Genomic DNA, 14811 nt, shown 5'->3' with positions numbered 1-14811 from the left:
AATCTTGTCGGTTATACACATTTACAGCTGAACGTTCTGCAGCCTAACATTACACCCTCCCGATCCAACTCAATAGAGTTACAGTTTGCAGTGAACTTCCCTTTCCCCAGATGCATGCACGCACAGGCTTCACACAGTCAGTCAGACAGACAGACAAACGTTTTACATACTTGAACATCTTCAGATTCATGGTAACCATGACTACCCGATAAAGAAAATGAGAGCCTCACACTCTAAGAGCGCAGATGCAACAATTTAATAACCAACGTTTCACCAGACAAGCTGTCTTCATCAGGGTATAATGACAAACACTGCAGGTTACTAATTTATATAATTTGAAAGGACACACAGGTGTCTGTAATCATGGCCGGGCGTGGCTTGATGTCACTGGTTGATATACAGATATAAATAGAACATATAAAAAGCATGAATGGATATACGATCATAAATACAATGTGGCTACATAGGCCTACAAAACATTTATAATGAACAGAAAAATCACAATAATCACAAGAATGGCTTCAGGTCAAAGTCTATGTTGAGACCAAAGTGAGCAAGTTTCTTTAAATTAAATATCCAGGCAGCCTCTCCTTTTAACAATAAATTGTCAAGGTCCCCCCCTCTCCTAGGGGACGTGTTAGATGCTGATATAGCGAAGGGACGAAATAGAGTGGTCCGCTTCCAAAAAGTGGGTCGCAACTGGGTACATCGAGTTAATTCGCTCTTAGTTCCACCCACATCATTTTTACCACAAGGACAAGCTATAAGATAAATAACTGCCTTGGTGGAGCATGATAACACCTTTGATTGGGATCTGTTTCCCTGTTTGAGGGTGTTAGAAGGATCTACGTTTGTAAATGCCATGACATTGAGCACAGCAATAACACTTGTAGTTTCCATTCAGTAGAAGGGCAAATAGAAGTCTTGTAGTGGTGGGTCGTTTGCGAAGAGCCGGCTCTTGTAGGTGAACGTTGGGAGCCGACTCGCATATCAGAAGAGACAAATCTGTATATAAAAATATACAAAAATTAAGATATGAATAATCAAAAGATTTAAATCAATATAATTAACTCATTCAAAGAATGAAAAAAAATAAAAAGAATATAGGCTTAAATGCTCAAGTGCACACACATTCCTTCTGACTGTCTGCTCAGACTAACAGCCTCACCTGTTGTTCCTGTCAATCAGACACGCAGTGTCAACCAATGAACCAAAGATGCGTGAGGGAGGGCCGAGCCAACTCACTCATAGTCACACACTTAGCAGCCGAGGAGAGAGAGGAAGGACAGCTGTGAAAACAACAGCTGGAAAATGAGTCGGAAGCGCAGTAGCATTTGGATGCATTTTAATAATGTAGATAAACAATGTTAGAGCACAGTGTAGAATTTGCCAAAACAAAATCTTATATAAAGCCGGTTCTACGCACAACCTACACCGGCATATGCGAACTGTGCACCCAACTGTGAAGCTAGCTGTAGTGGAGCTTAGAGAAACTAGTGGGTCTGCTAGTGATAGTGGTGGAGCCAGCATCTCCACACATGTATCCACTCAGTCAAATACTCCGCGACCCACAGCAACACAGTCTTCTATGGACCAGTTTATGCCAAAGTCTATGTCTGTAGCAAAACAAGGCCAAACTGATATTGCATTGGCTATAATGATTGCCACCGATTTCCAGCTATTTTCGATCGTGGAGGACAGAGGATTTAGAAATTATAGCAATAGTCTAAATCCAATGTACACAATTCTAAGCAGGAAAACCCTTTCAAAATCACTTATTCCACAACCGGTACGAGAGCACACAGGCTTCAGTGCGGGAAAGAGACCAAAAAGCTACTACAGTTTCTGTGACAGGTAATATTAATGTACTTATCCTCTGCAGCAGAGGTAACCCTGGGTTTTCCATTCTTGTGGCAGTCCTCATGAGAGCCAGTTTCATCATAGCGCTTGATGGTTTTTGCGACTTCACTTGAAGAAACTTTCAAAGATCTTGAAATGTTCTGGATTGGCTGACCTTCATGTCTTAAAGTAATGATGGATTGTATTTTCTCTTTGTTTATTTGAGCTGTCCCTGCCATAATATGGACCTGATCTATTACCAAATTGGGCTATCTTATGTATACCCCCCTACCTTGTCACAACACAACTGATTGGCTCGAATGCATTAAGAAGGAAAGAAATTCCACAAATTAACTTTTAACAAGGCACAGGCATGATTCCATATGTGTTATTTCATATTTCATTTTGATGTCTTCACTATTATTCTACATTGTAGAAAATAGTCCAAATAAAGAAAAACCCTTGAATGATTAGGTGTGTCCAAACTTTTGACTGGTACTGTATATATAAAAAATGGACATGACCGGCGGCCCATGGGCCTGTTTCTTTTTTTAAGACATTTGCAACATTTTTCTTTGTAATAATCATCTATATTTAGCATTTGGCTGACCAATGGGCAGTGACTGGCCCCTCTACCAAGATGGACCAGCCAGGTTTCTGATGTGGCGTAAATTCACATTCAAAGTCAAACGCAAATCATCGACGAGTGCGAGACCCGCTCTGACTCTGTCAGTCACTCAGACAAAATAGATAAACGGGAAGGTGGTGCAGAAAAAGTTAAAGACACCAATAAAGGTATCTCGAGGACAATGCTGCTAAATGTGTGAAGTCAACCAACTTATTTGCTGAAAGTTCTGGTTCTGCTGGTCCGAGTGCTGTATCTGTGCCTCTGAGAAATGACAGATCAGCTGTTGTGCAGTCAAGGTAGGAAGAAAACAGAAAATAACACACTCACGCACACTGACACAGCTCATTTAGAGCTAATATTTTGGCTGCATATTGTAGGAAATATATTCATACTTAATTTAGTAGGCTAATTAGGGAATGGGGATTCGGGGGAACATTTAGACACTGGGCTACTTACGATATAGCCTAAGGTCATTAGATTGTTTACAGTGCATTCGGAAAGTATTCAGACCCCTTGACCTTTTCCACATTTTATTATGTTTCATTTTGTTACGTTACAACCTTATTCTAAAATGGATTAATCTAGACATAATACCCCCATATATTCATCTACACACAATACCCCATAATCACAAAGCAAAAACACGTTTTTGAATTTATATGAATTTAAAAAACTGACAATTTACATTTACAAAAGTATTCAGACTCTTTACTCAGGACTTTGTTGAAGCACCTTTGGCAGCGATTACAGCCTCCAGTCTTATTGGGTATAACGCTACAAGCTTAGCACACCTGTACTTGGGGAGTTTCTCACATTCTTCTCCAGAGATCCTCCTAAGCTCTGTCAGGTTGGATGGGGAGCGTCGCTGCACAGCTATTTTCAGGTCTCTCCAGAGATGTTCGATAGGGTTCAAGTCAGGGCTGGCTGGGCCACTCAAGGACATTCAGAGACTTGTCCCGAAGCCACTCCTGGGTGTGTGCTTAGGGTCGTTGTCATGTTGGAAAGTGAACATTCACCCCAGTCTGAGGTCCTGAGCACTCTGGAACAAGTTTTAATCAAGTATCTCTGTGTACTTTGCTCCATTCATCTTTGCCTCAATCCTGACTAATCTCCCAGTCCCTGCCTCTGAAAAACATCCCCACAGCGTGATTCTGCCACCACCATGTTTCACCGAAGGGATGGTGCCAGGTTTCCTCCAGATGTGAAGCTTGGCATTCAGGCCAAAGAGGTCAATCTTGGTTTCATCAGACCAGAGAATTTTGTTTCTGATGGTCAGAGAGTGCTTTGGGTGCATTTTGGCAAACTCCAAGCTGTCATGTGCCTTTTACTGAGGAGTGGCTTCCGTCTGGCCACTCTACCATAAAGCCTAATTGGTGGAGTGCTGCAGAGATGGTGGTCCTTCTGGAAGGTTCTCCCATCTTCACAGAGGAACTCTGGAGCTCTGTCAGAGTGACCATCAGGTTCTTGGTCACCTCCCTGACCAAGGCCCTTCTCCCCGATTGCTCAGTTTGGCTGGGCGGCCAGTTCTAAGAATAGTCTTGGTGGTTCCAAACTTCTTCCATTTAAGAATGATGAAGGCCAATGTGTTCATGGGGACCATCAATGCTGTAGAAATTTTTGATACCGTTCCCCAGATCTGTGCCTTGACACAATCATGTCTCGGAGCTCTATGGACAATTCCTTCGACCTCATGGCTTGGGTTTTGCTCTGACATGCACTGTCAACTGTGGGACCTTATATAGACAGGTGTGTGCCTTTCCAAATCATGTCCAATCAATTGAATTTACCAAAGGTAGACTCCAATCAAGTTGTAGAAACATCTCAAGGATGATCAATGACAACAGGCTGCACCTGAGCCCAATTTTCGAGTCTCAATTACTTATGTAAATAAGGTCATTCTGTTTTTTATTTTTAATACATTTGCAAACATTTATAAAAACCTGTTTTCGCTTTATCATTATGGGGTATTCTGTGTAGATTGATGATGATTTTTTTTTACGTAATCCATTTTAGAATTAAGGCTGTAAAGCAACAAAATGTGTAAAATATAGTGCTTTTTACTAAACATAAGTCATTATTTACATTTTACATTTTAGTCATTTAGCAGAAGCTCTTATCTAAAGCGACTTACTTGCTTTCGAGTGCATTAATGTTAAGTTAGCTAGGTGGGACAGCCACATATCACAGGCATTGCAAGTACACTTTTCCTACATTAAGTAGTTATCATCAAAGTCTGAGCTGGGGGGCGGGCGAGGGGGTCAAGTGGAAGTGGTGGTTCAGGAAAGTATTAATAAAAAAATAAAAAAATGGGGTGGGGGGGTCGAGAGGAGGAGGAGGATTGCTTAAGATACTCTTTCAAGATGTAGGGATTCAGGTGCTTTCAGAAGATGGGCAGGGACTCTGCTGTCCTAGCTTCAGAGGGAAGCTGGTTCCACCATTCGGGTACCAGGACAGAGAAGAGTTCAGACCAGAGGTGGGAGAACGGAGTGCTCGTGATGGGGTGTAAGGTTTTAGCATAGCCTGAAGGTAGGGAGGGGCAGTTCCTGTTGCTGCTCTGTAGTCAAGCACTATGGTCTGCTAGTGGATTCGAGCTTCGACTGAATGCCAGTGGAGTTTGCGGAGGAGAGGGGTGACATGGAAGAACTTGGGAAGATTTAAAACCAGGCGGGCTGCAGTATTATGGGTAAGTTGCAGATGTTTGATGGCACAAGCAGGGAGCTCAGGCAACAGCGAGTTGCAGTAGTTTACACGGGAGATGACAAGTGCCTGGATTAGGACCTGCACAACTTCCTGTTTGAGGTGGGGTCGTACTCTACGGATGATGTAGAGCATGAACCTGCCGGAGCGAGTCACTGTTTGATGTTTGCAGAGAACGACAGGTTGTTGTCCAGACAAGGTTATTTTCAATCTAGGAGGGCGACACTGGAGTTGTCAACCATGATAGATGGGTATTTGAGCAGGCAGGCCTTCCCCGGGAGGAAGAGTAGCTCTGTCTTGTTGAGGTTGAGCTGGAGGTGGTGGGCCGACATCCAAGCTGAGATATCTGCCAGGCACGCAGAGCTGCGTGCTGCCACCTGGGTGTCAGAAGGGCAGAAGGGCAGAAGGAGGAAAGTAGTCGAGTGTCATCCACATAGCAATGATAGGCGAGACCACGTGAGGATAAGATAGAGCCGAGTGACTTGGTGTATAGAGAGAATAGGAGAGGGCCTAGAACCAATCAGTGAGAGTACGTGGTAGATCGGATAGATCTAGGAGGATGAGTCAGCTTTGGCAGTTTGGAGAGCCTTCGTGACACAGAGAAGAGCAGTCTCGGTTGAGTGACCAGTCTTGAAGCCGGATTGGTCAGGGTCAAGAGGATTGTTCTGAGAGAGATAAAAAAAAAAGAGTTGATAAGAGACAGCGCACTCAAGTGTTTTGGAAAGAAAAGAGAGAAGGGATACAGGTCTATAGTTTTTGACAACAGATGAGTCGAGTGTATTTCAATACAGGTCAATTCGAGGACAGTGTGTATTTTAATTGTTTAATAAATGCTTATTTGCTTTTGAATATCAGTCTCTTCAGCCCAGTGAGTGGGTTTATGAGCTGAAGTAACAAGTGACTCTGGTGTCGGATTACATTGCATAGTCACTGAAAGGCGCAGCATTGTCAAATTAAGTGCAATGCTGGAAATCTATCTGCATCCAAATAAACTAGTCCTGGCGCCGTTGTTTGGCAAAACACAAAAGGTTGTATATTGAATTCAATAGAGGGGGGGGGGGGGGGGGGGGGGGGGGGGGGGGGGGGGGGGGGGGGGGGGGGGGGGGGGGGGACTTTTGACCCCCCCCCCCCCCCCCCCCCCCCCCTATATCAAACAAAACACCCAAAAGTCTCCTGCATACATGTACCATACTCACCTTGCCCTCTACACCATGATACAAAAACAACACCACACATCACAATCACAATAACCAAAACCTCACCACTTCTACAGCCATATATCCAACCCATCTCCCCCAGCTGTACAGACAGCCCCCCCCAACACACCATATCTCCTGAAACATCTCCACACTTTTTATCATTTTACAGAATCCAAATTCCACCCTAAGGCACGCAGAGACCATCCCATTAAACAATAGTAAAGGGTCTGTTATCCCCCACCTTTGACCCTGTTCCTCCTTGTAAGTCAAATAGCCAACTTTGCCTGAGCAAATTCAACAAAACACATTTGGCCTTCTCCTTATTTGAATACCTATACCCCATTATAAACATCCCAACAGTAAACTCCACCCCCAACCTCTCACACAGAATTTCCAACAGAGACTCTTCTTCGGGCTAGGGGGCAGTATACTGAATTTCTGCCTGACTGACGTGCCCAAAGTAAACTGCCTGTTACTCAGACCCAGAGGCTAGGATATACATATAATTGGTATAATTAGCTAGATAACACCTTGAAGTTTCTAAAACTATTAAAATAATGTCTGTGAGTATAATGGAACTGATATGGCAGGCAAAAATCTGAGGAAACTTCATCCGGAAATAGTTTTCTTTGGAGGTCACAGGCAATTCCAATGGAAGTCTATGGGTCTATATATCAAAATTTCTCCAAGATTGTAGTTCCTATGGCTTCCACTAGATGTCAACAGTCTTTATACAGGGATTCAGGCTTGTTGCTTGAAAAATGAACGAGTAGTTGTAGTTTATCCAAGGTGTTGTCATTAGGAAAGGTAGGCTTTTGGCTCGCATGAATGAGGGCTCGCTTTCGTTATTTCCCTTTAATATTGAACACCGTTCTTTCCGTCTGAAATATTATCGTTTACATATTATTATTTACATATTAGGGTATCCCGCTAGCGGGACACCTAGCCCAGAGAGGATGATTTTAATGGCATTAACCTGGCGCACACAGAAAACACATGAATCACAGTTTCACTCAAAACACAGAAAGGACACCCCTGTCCGACTCCCGGTTCAACCCGTGCCAACCAGTTGTTAGTGGCCAGGGCTCCATGTAGAACCCTCCACTGGAGGACCCCTGACATCTTTGGTACTGGGTTTGTAGAGCCCCCTCCATCTAAAACCCACCATATTCTCCGCCCCACATACCCCCCGCCACTGATATGCCTTCACTCCTTTTAGGCTCCTAATATTCCTCACCTTAATGCAGAGGTTGTAGACGGCTCTACCTCCCACCCCCTCAAACTCTCCCAGGCTCGGAGTGTTAAAATCGAACAAGTCCTCCTGACCCCCTTGCCAGTCCCCAGTCTCTGCCGTCACCTGCAGTGGCAGAAACATTGGTGGCTCTCAGCATCGCAGAGTAAAAGTCTGAGAGACCTGCTGTCCTCAACCTCTCCAGCTTTATGAGGAACAGCCCTAATCCGCTAGCCGCTGATGGTGGTGATGGCCCGACCATAAAAAGTCCACCAGCTTGCATTGCAGGTCTGCGAGTAGACCGGCAGGGGGAGGATTGAGGACAGTCAGTTTATGCCACAGGGAAGATGCTACCAGGTTGTTTATTATCAGTACCCTCCCTCTATATGACACTTGGGACAGAAGACACCTCCACCTGGCCAGTCTTAACACCACTGCTTGTGACAGCCCCTCCCAGTTCTTCCTGACCCACCTCTCGGAGCCCAGGTACCCCCAAAATGATAAGCCCTTCACAACCCCACTGCAAACTCCCTGGAAGCAGAAGAGGGGCCCTATCCCCCCATGCACCACATAACAGAGCTTTGCTCTTGCCACAGTTTACCTTTACCTTTCCACAAAGCTCCCTCATACACCTTCAGACTAGTCTCTAGTGCCTGCATATCCTGCCCATCCCAGATACACAATTTGTATACACTGACACTGCTATGCCTGTCAACACACCCATGCCTGTCCAGCACACTCCCTGCAGTCTCCTATGTAGCAGGCCCAAAAAAGGCTCATTAGCTAGTGTATATAACTTCCCTGATAGAAGGCATCCTTGTCTGATGCCCCGTCTCACCCAGACTGGCTTACTGAGCCCCCCCCCCCCCCTATACTATAGAGTTCAGATGGGACTTCAGTCTGACCTAGGCAAATATATTGTAGTCCGCATAGAGCAATGCCAAAGGCCTCCAGTTCTTAAGTTCACACAAGTTCCCTTTTTTGGGCCGGAGAGTCAGAGCCGCCCGACGGTAGCTCATTAGCAACTCTCCTACCCAGACGCATTCACGCAAAATAAGTCTAGTCCAACTATTCCCCAGAATTTTGTTTAAAACTCCACTGGGAGTCCATCTACCCCCGGTGCATGGCCGGGGGACATCTGGGTTACGGCCTCTGCCAGTTCATGGGATAACAGAGGAATGTCCATTTCATCCCTCTGTGCCAGAGAGAGCTTAGGGAATTCTGCAATAAAGACCTGAGCACACATAGGATCACACAATTCTGCCCTATAGAACTCAGTATAAAACTCCACAGTCCACTCCCGCATCTCCCCCACCACAGAGGTCACCCGCCCATCAGACAGCCATAGACAATGCATGCCCTTGATTTCACCACTCTGTCTTTCCAAACCAAAGAAGAAGGATCTGGGAGTGTCCTTGAGCATGGAGAACATAGCTCTTACAAGTGCTCCCTTTGCTTTAACCTGGGAAAAACTTCCCAGGTCTCAACGTAATTAAGCTAAATTAGCCTGGAGGACTACATTTCCTTGCCCCACCATCTCTACCTCCATCTCACTAATACTACGCTCGAGTTCCCTCAATACTTTCCTACCCTCTGAGGATGAGAGAGCTGTAGACTGTTGACAGAAAAGCCGAATTTGGACTTTTCCCACATCCCACCATTGACTCAGAGACTTATACTCCTCTCTTTGCTGCCCCAACCTTTCCCAAAAAAATCTGGAAATCTGAGAAAAAAGTGTCATCTTGTAAGCGCTTTACATTAAACTTCCAATAGGATTCATGCCGAGGCCCTGGTGAAACAAACAGCTGAGCCATGGTTATGTGGTGATCCGAAATACCCACCGGGAGAATGGTAGCGCCCAACAGCTTATTGCTCTGATTCCTGGATATGTAAAAACTATCAAGTCGGGCTGCACTCAACCTAGCCCCAAAGACCTTCACCCATGTATACTGTCTTGTGTCAGGATGTCGAGTTCTCCAAACATCCACTAGGTCGAACTGATTAATGATGTCCCTTAACACTCCCTCTGACCCTGAATGAGGCTCTTCCCCATTTCTGTCTTTCTCAAAATCCATTGTACAGTTCCAGTCCCCGCCGACCACCAGCGTCTCCTCAGGCGCTACAAGGGAGAATTCCTGTCTAAGACTCCCAAATAGAACCCCCACTCGTTCTCCCTGTGTTAAGCGCATAAACATTTATAAAGACACGACCCATGTTGTTAATTTCTGATTTCAAAATAAGCAGCCTACCCCTACACACCTCCTTGGAGGAGCACATTTTTACAGACAGACCCGGTACAAAAAGGACTGCCACCCCTGCACTAACAGACGTGTCCCTTTCCACCAGAGCTCCCAATTGACTTCATTCACCACATCACTATGTCTCCTGCAGAAACAACCCTGTACTCTTTTTTTTTGTTTTACATATTCGCCCAACACACTCCTCTTTCCCGCATCTCTGGCGCCATTTATATTGAACGAGCCTACCCGAAGAGTCTTGATAAGAAGTGGGGGAAAAAGCCAGAAAAACTCAAAAATCCCCAGTGCCAGAAAAAACATATTCATCTAAACAACATCTGAAGGTAGACTTCCTCAACCTAAACCGTTTCTTGGGTGAGAGGACACCATGCCCCTCATTTGTCATAGCATGTTGTACTGATCTTACAAACTTTCTCGGATCAGAAAAAAAAGAGCCTCAAGATTAACTTTTTTCCCCTTGTTCCCATTCAGGAACCTTGTCAGTTCCCTCACGGTGTACTTTGACCCTTCTGCTTGACTGGCTATCATCATCCTCGTCCTCAGACTCACCTTCCTCATCTCCATCTCCCATCCTGACCACCTGCCCTTCCTCTCTCAAGGTTCCTTGGTACCTTAGACCACCCCAGCCTCTCCCCTACCTAAATCCACTCACTCAAAACATCATAGACTATCTGTGCTGGCAAACCCTGTGTAGAGCCTCTCCCCATGCCTCACTTTCAAATGCACATTTAGCTGTTGATCATTGTTATTCAGAAACATGAACACTTGCCTCCGGAATGAAACAACATGCTTAACGGCATCTGCCTGAAAACCTGCCAACAGTACACGAAAACCACTAGCAAACTTACCAAAAAGACTCAGCTCTTTCCTGATTTGATCATCCACAATAAACAGAGGAACATTTGCAACTACCACCCTGGTCGAAGGGGTAGAAAGAGGTGAAATTGGCACCAACACACCCCTTACAAATATTCCACTAGCAATGAGCCTACACACCAAATTTGCTATTTTCATGAACACAACTACAACTTTGTTCATTCTGGAAGCAGAATGTATAAATTCAGCTCCTACCTGCTCACCGACCGCGAACAGAACCTCCTCCACCTTAACTCCATTCTCAGGAACACACCTGAATCCATGCCGTGTCGACAGAGTCTCCTCCGCGTTAGGCTGAGAAGTCATCACACACACCACACCTTCCAAACCCCAGGAAACTAAAACTCTGTCCTCTTCCACCCTTTGAAAAAACAGTGGGTACCGCTAAAACAAACAGTGCATTAACCCTCCACCACAGAAAATAAAATTGAAAGAAAAGACCAAGGAGAGAATCAAGAAAATAAGTTAGGACAGAGCCCTCCACAGCAAACACCCAAACTCACACAAATAATTCCCAGCATGCACTGCGAGAGAGAAAGAGAGAGGGAGAGAGAGAGGAACTGGCAGTCTCTCCTTGTCTCTCACTGTTTTCTTGTATTGAATTATTTGTAGCTTAATATTTAAACACTTAGCTAAATGGACAGGGGGGAACACTTGACATGTACTCATTTGAAATATGTAGTTAGGCTGTTATAGATGCCCATAGACTTATATAATACCTTTCTTTAACCATTACTCCCACATTAATAAACCATTTACTAATCATTAGCAAAGTCATTTTGCAGTCCCTAATCTAAAGTGACTGCTATTTATACTTTATGTATACTTTTGAAGTGTTTTGAGTCACCTGTCTAATCTCTCACAAAAAAAGATGGGCATGCCATTCATTGGTAGACAAAAGGTAGGTGTGGCTGAATTTGTTTCCCAGTCCACCCCTGGGCAGAGTAACTTCCACTGTCTGGCTGTGGCTCAACTTACCCCAAGATACCACTTTTTTTTGAACAAGCTATGTTTTCAAAACTGCAATGTTTAACTGAGTTCTGACTACTTCCAGGCATACACAACATCCTGAAATATTTGTCGATGTATATTTTTGGAAAGAATACTATATTTCCCTTGACGGAGTGATGCTGAATGTAAAAAACAAAATGGCACAACTCACCTCACTCTCCCCTACCATTCTTAACCTGTTCTTGATTACAGCAGCCTGGCCAAGAGGCCAAAAGACATCAATAGAACACTTTTTTTTAAACATAGGAAGTACAGAAATCACTGGTTGCTTTCTTCTAAATACATTTTGTCGAGCTTATCTTAGACTGCCTGGTGTAAAGCAACACATTGACGAGTCCAAAAAAAGGGCAAAGCCTGCCCACCCAGCACATAAGATAAGCCAAAACAAGCACAAAAAATGTATTCAACGAAAACAAATAATATTCCACCCACAACTGAAGTGCACAGCCTCCCTTGGGTAGATATTCCTGCAGTACCTGGTAAAAGGCTGGTGTGGCTGACATTCCAGGGCTGATCCCAGTCCACCCCGGGGTGACTTAGTCCTGCTGGGGTTATTATGTCTATCTCTGGTTCTCTAATTAAGTATCTCTGGCTGAAATTACATTTCTCAGAGCAGGAGAAAATTGCAAGTGACGCAGCTCACCTCAGTCCCCTCGATAAACACACACACACACACACACACACACACACACACACACACACACACACACACACACACACACACACACACACACACACACACACACACACACACACACACACACACACACACATGCACACATACTCTCTCTTAGCACGCATACGCACGCACACACTTATTATGACTCCTGCTGTCAGTCGTATAATTTACATAATTAGGTTAACATTTATTCCAGGTCTAATTGAGCCTTTGCTTTTCTGAGCATGAATTGAATGCCGTGCATTTGTGCGTCACACCTTCGCATAGCCTACTTTTTAAATTTTCCCGCCACTTGGAAAGGCGTTTTCAGTCATCCTCAGCTTTTTCTCCATGTCTTTACCCTTTAGGTGATTCATGTCAATTTGTGCATCTCAAATGGCACTTCTAAAGGGAAGTCGCCAGGGGGCCTTCAAAAGGGGAGTCACCAGTTGCCCAACCCTGATGTCGGCTACACCTGCACTGTATCTGTGAGCTGTTGGCTAGAGCGCACGTGCCAATACCAGAGTGGGCACACTACCTATATAACGCAAAAAATATATATATATGAAAACTATCAGTAGAGTTGAACATGTGATGTTTCATTTAACTTGTATTTTGTATTCGGTACATGGAATTTACTATGATTCCTTATCACTTGTTGAATCCACTTCAATCCGTGTAGATGAAGGGTAGGACCCGATTAAATAAGGATTGTTTAACTGTAACGGTGCTGGGTTTTTCCTGCTCAACAGTTTCCTGTGTGTTTCAAGAATGGTCCACCATCCAAAGGACATCTAGGCAACTTGACACAAATGGGTGAAGCATTGTAATTAACATGGGCCAGCATCCCTGTGGAATGCTTTGTACACATTGTAGAGTCCATGTCTCAACAAATTGGGGCTGTTCTGAGGACAAAGGAGGGTGCAAATCAATATTAAGAAGGTGTTCCTAATGTTTTGTGCACTCAGTGTACGTGATCGTATACTGCACGTGTAAGTGTTACAGTATAGCTTCCGTCCTTCTACTCGCCCCAACCTGGGCTCGAACCAGGGACCCTCACTCACGAAGCATTCGTTACCCATCGCGCAACAAAAGCCGCGGCCCTTGAAGAGCAAGGGGAACGACTACTTCAAGGTCTCAGAGCGAGTGACGTCACCGATCGAAGCGCTATTAGCGCGATCCACCGCTAACTACTAGCCATTTCACATCGGTTACATAAGCAAGGTGTGACACCATTATGTTTTAGTCTAATCTGTTTGGGCTTCTTGCGGTCAATTTGCAGTCTCCAAATTATTTGTAATTATGTTCCGGTTCCCCGACCATCTGTTCGAGAAAAAAAATCCTCCCGTGGCTGAATCTAATTGATGATCCCTGCCATAGAATCCGGCTCTCTGACAGACTATGTTTAACACTTTACGTGCGTGTGTGGGTGGGCTGTCTCAATCATAATAAATGGGTGGCCAATAAATCTTGCTGATTTAATTGCGATTAGCTATCAAGTTCTCTGCCAAGGGGTGCTTTGAATTTTAATGAAATTGCATTTTAATAATTCAGAATCTTTCTAACAAGCGAGAGAGAGAGGTGGAAACTGAGCTGCACTTCCAAAACTCCTGCCAAATGTATGACTATATTAGACACATTTCACTCAGATTACACAGACCCACAAAGAATTCGAAAACAAATCAAATGTTGATACACTCCCATATATATTGGGTGAAATATCACAGTGAGTCATCGCAGCAGCAATATTTGTGACCTGTTGCTACAAGAAAAGAGCAACCAGTGAAGAACAAACACCATTGTAAATACAACTTATATTTATGTTTATTTATTTTCCCTTTTGTACTTGAACTATTTACACATTGTTATAACACTATACATAGCCATATTATGACATTTGTCTCTATTCCTTTGAAACTTTTTTAAGTTGAATGTTTACTGTTCATTTTTGATTGTTTATTTCACTTTTGTTTATCTATGTTTCCCATGCCAATAAATCCCTTTGAATTGAAATTGAATTGAAAGCGAGAGAGAGAGAGAGAGAGGCAGAGACTAACCTGGCTCTTCAGTCACTGCAAGGAAAGGAAATGAACCTTCTCCGCCCTTTAGTAATCAATTTACACAATCAGGAGAGGAGGGCGGAGATTCCACAACCAGCTTAAACCCTAGAGTCGATGTCCGCGGACCGCGGAAATTGAATTAGAATAATAAAAAAATCGCCATATAAATCTGTCAGTTTGAACTAGAGATATTTTTTGTTGTTGCATTGGATGTCTCTCAATCGACCACACTTCCGGATCGGCGGTGAAAGGTGAAATAGCTAGAGCTGTTTTATCAGACCATGAGCAACAAAGAGCCACAGAAATCTGCTGTACCTCATCGATCATTGTAAAAGTAAACATGTAAGCGTTCAT

General features: G+C 44.1%; 1 long non-coding RNA gene across 1 annotated transcript; it reads right to left on the bottom strand.

Annotated features, from left to right (window-relative positions):
• Nucleotides 1-234: 234 nt before the first annotated feature.
• On the bottom strand, nt 235-1289 carry LOC116376547 (uncharacterized). The gene is made up of 2 exons (XR_004211985.1): nt 1169-1289; nt 235-1005 (listed from the first exon to the last, which is right to left on the bottom strand). It is a non-coding gene; the product is annotated as an uncharacterized LOC116376547 (long non-coding RNA).
• Nucleotides 1290-14811: the final 13522 nt, after the last annotated feature.

This window comes from Oncorhynchus kisutch, linkage group LG12 (assembly GCF_002021735.2).
Source record: "Oncorhynchus kisutch isolate 150728-3 linkage group LG12, Okis_V2, whole genome shotgun sequence".
Taxonomy (NCBI): Eukaryota; Metazoa; Chordata; class Actinopteri; order Salmoniformes; family Salmonidae; genus Oncorhynchus; species Oncorhynchus kisutch.
Note: the sequence above shows the minus strand (reverse complement) of the source record. Positions and strands in the feature narration are given on the sequence as shown.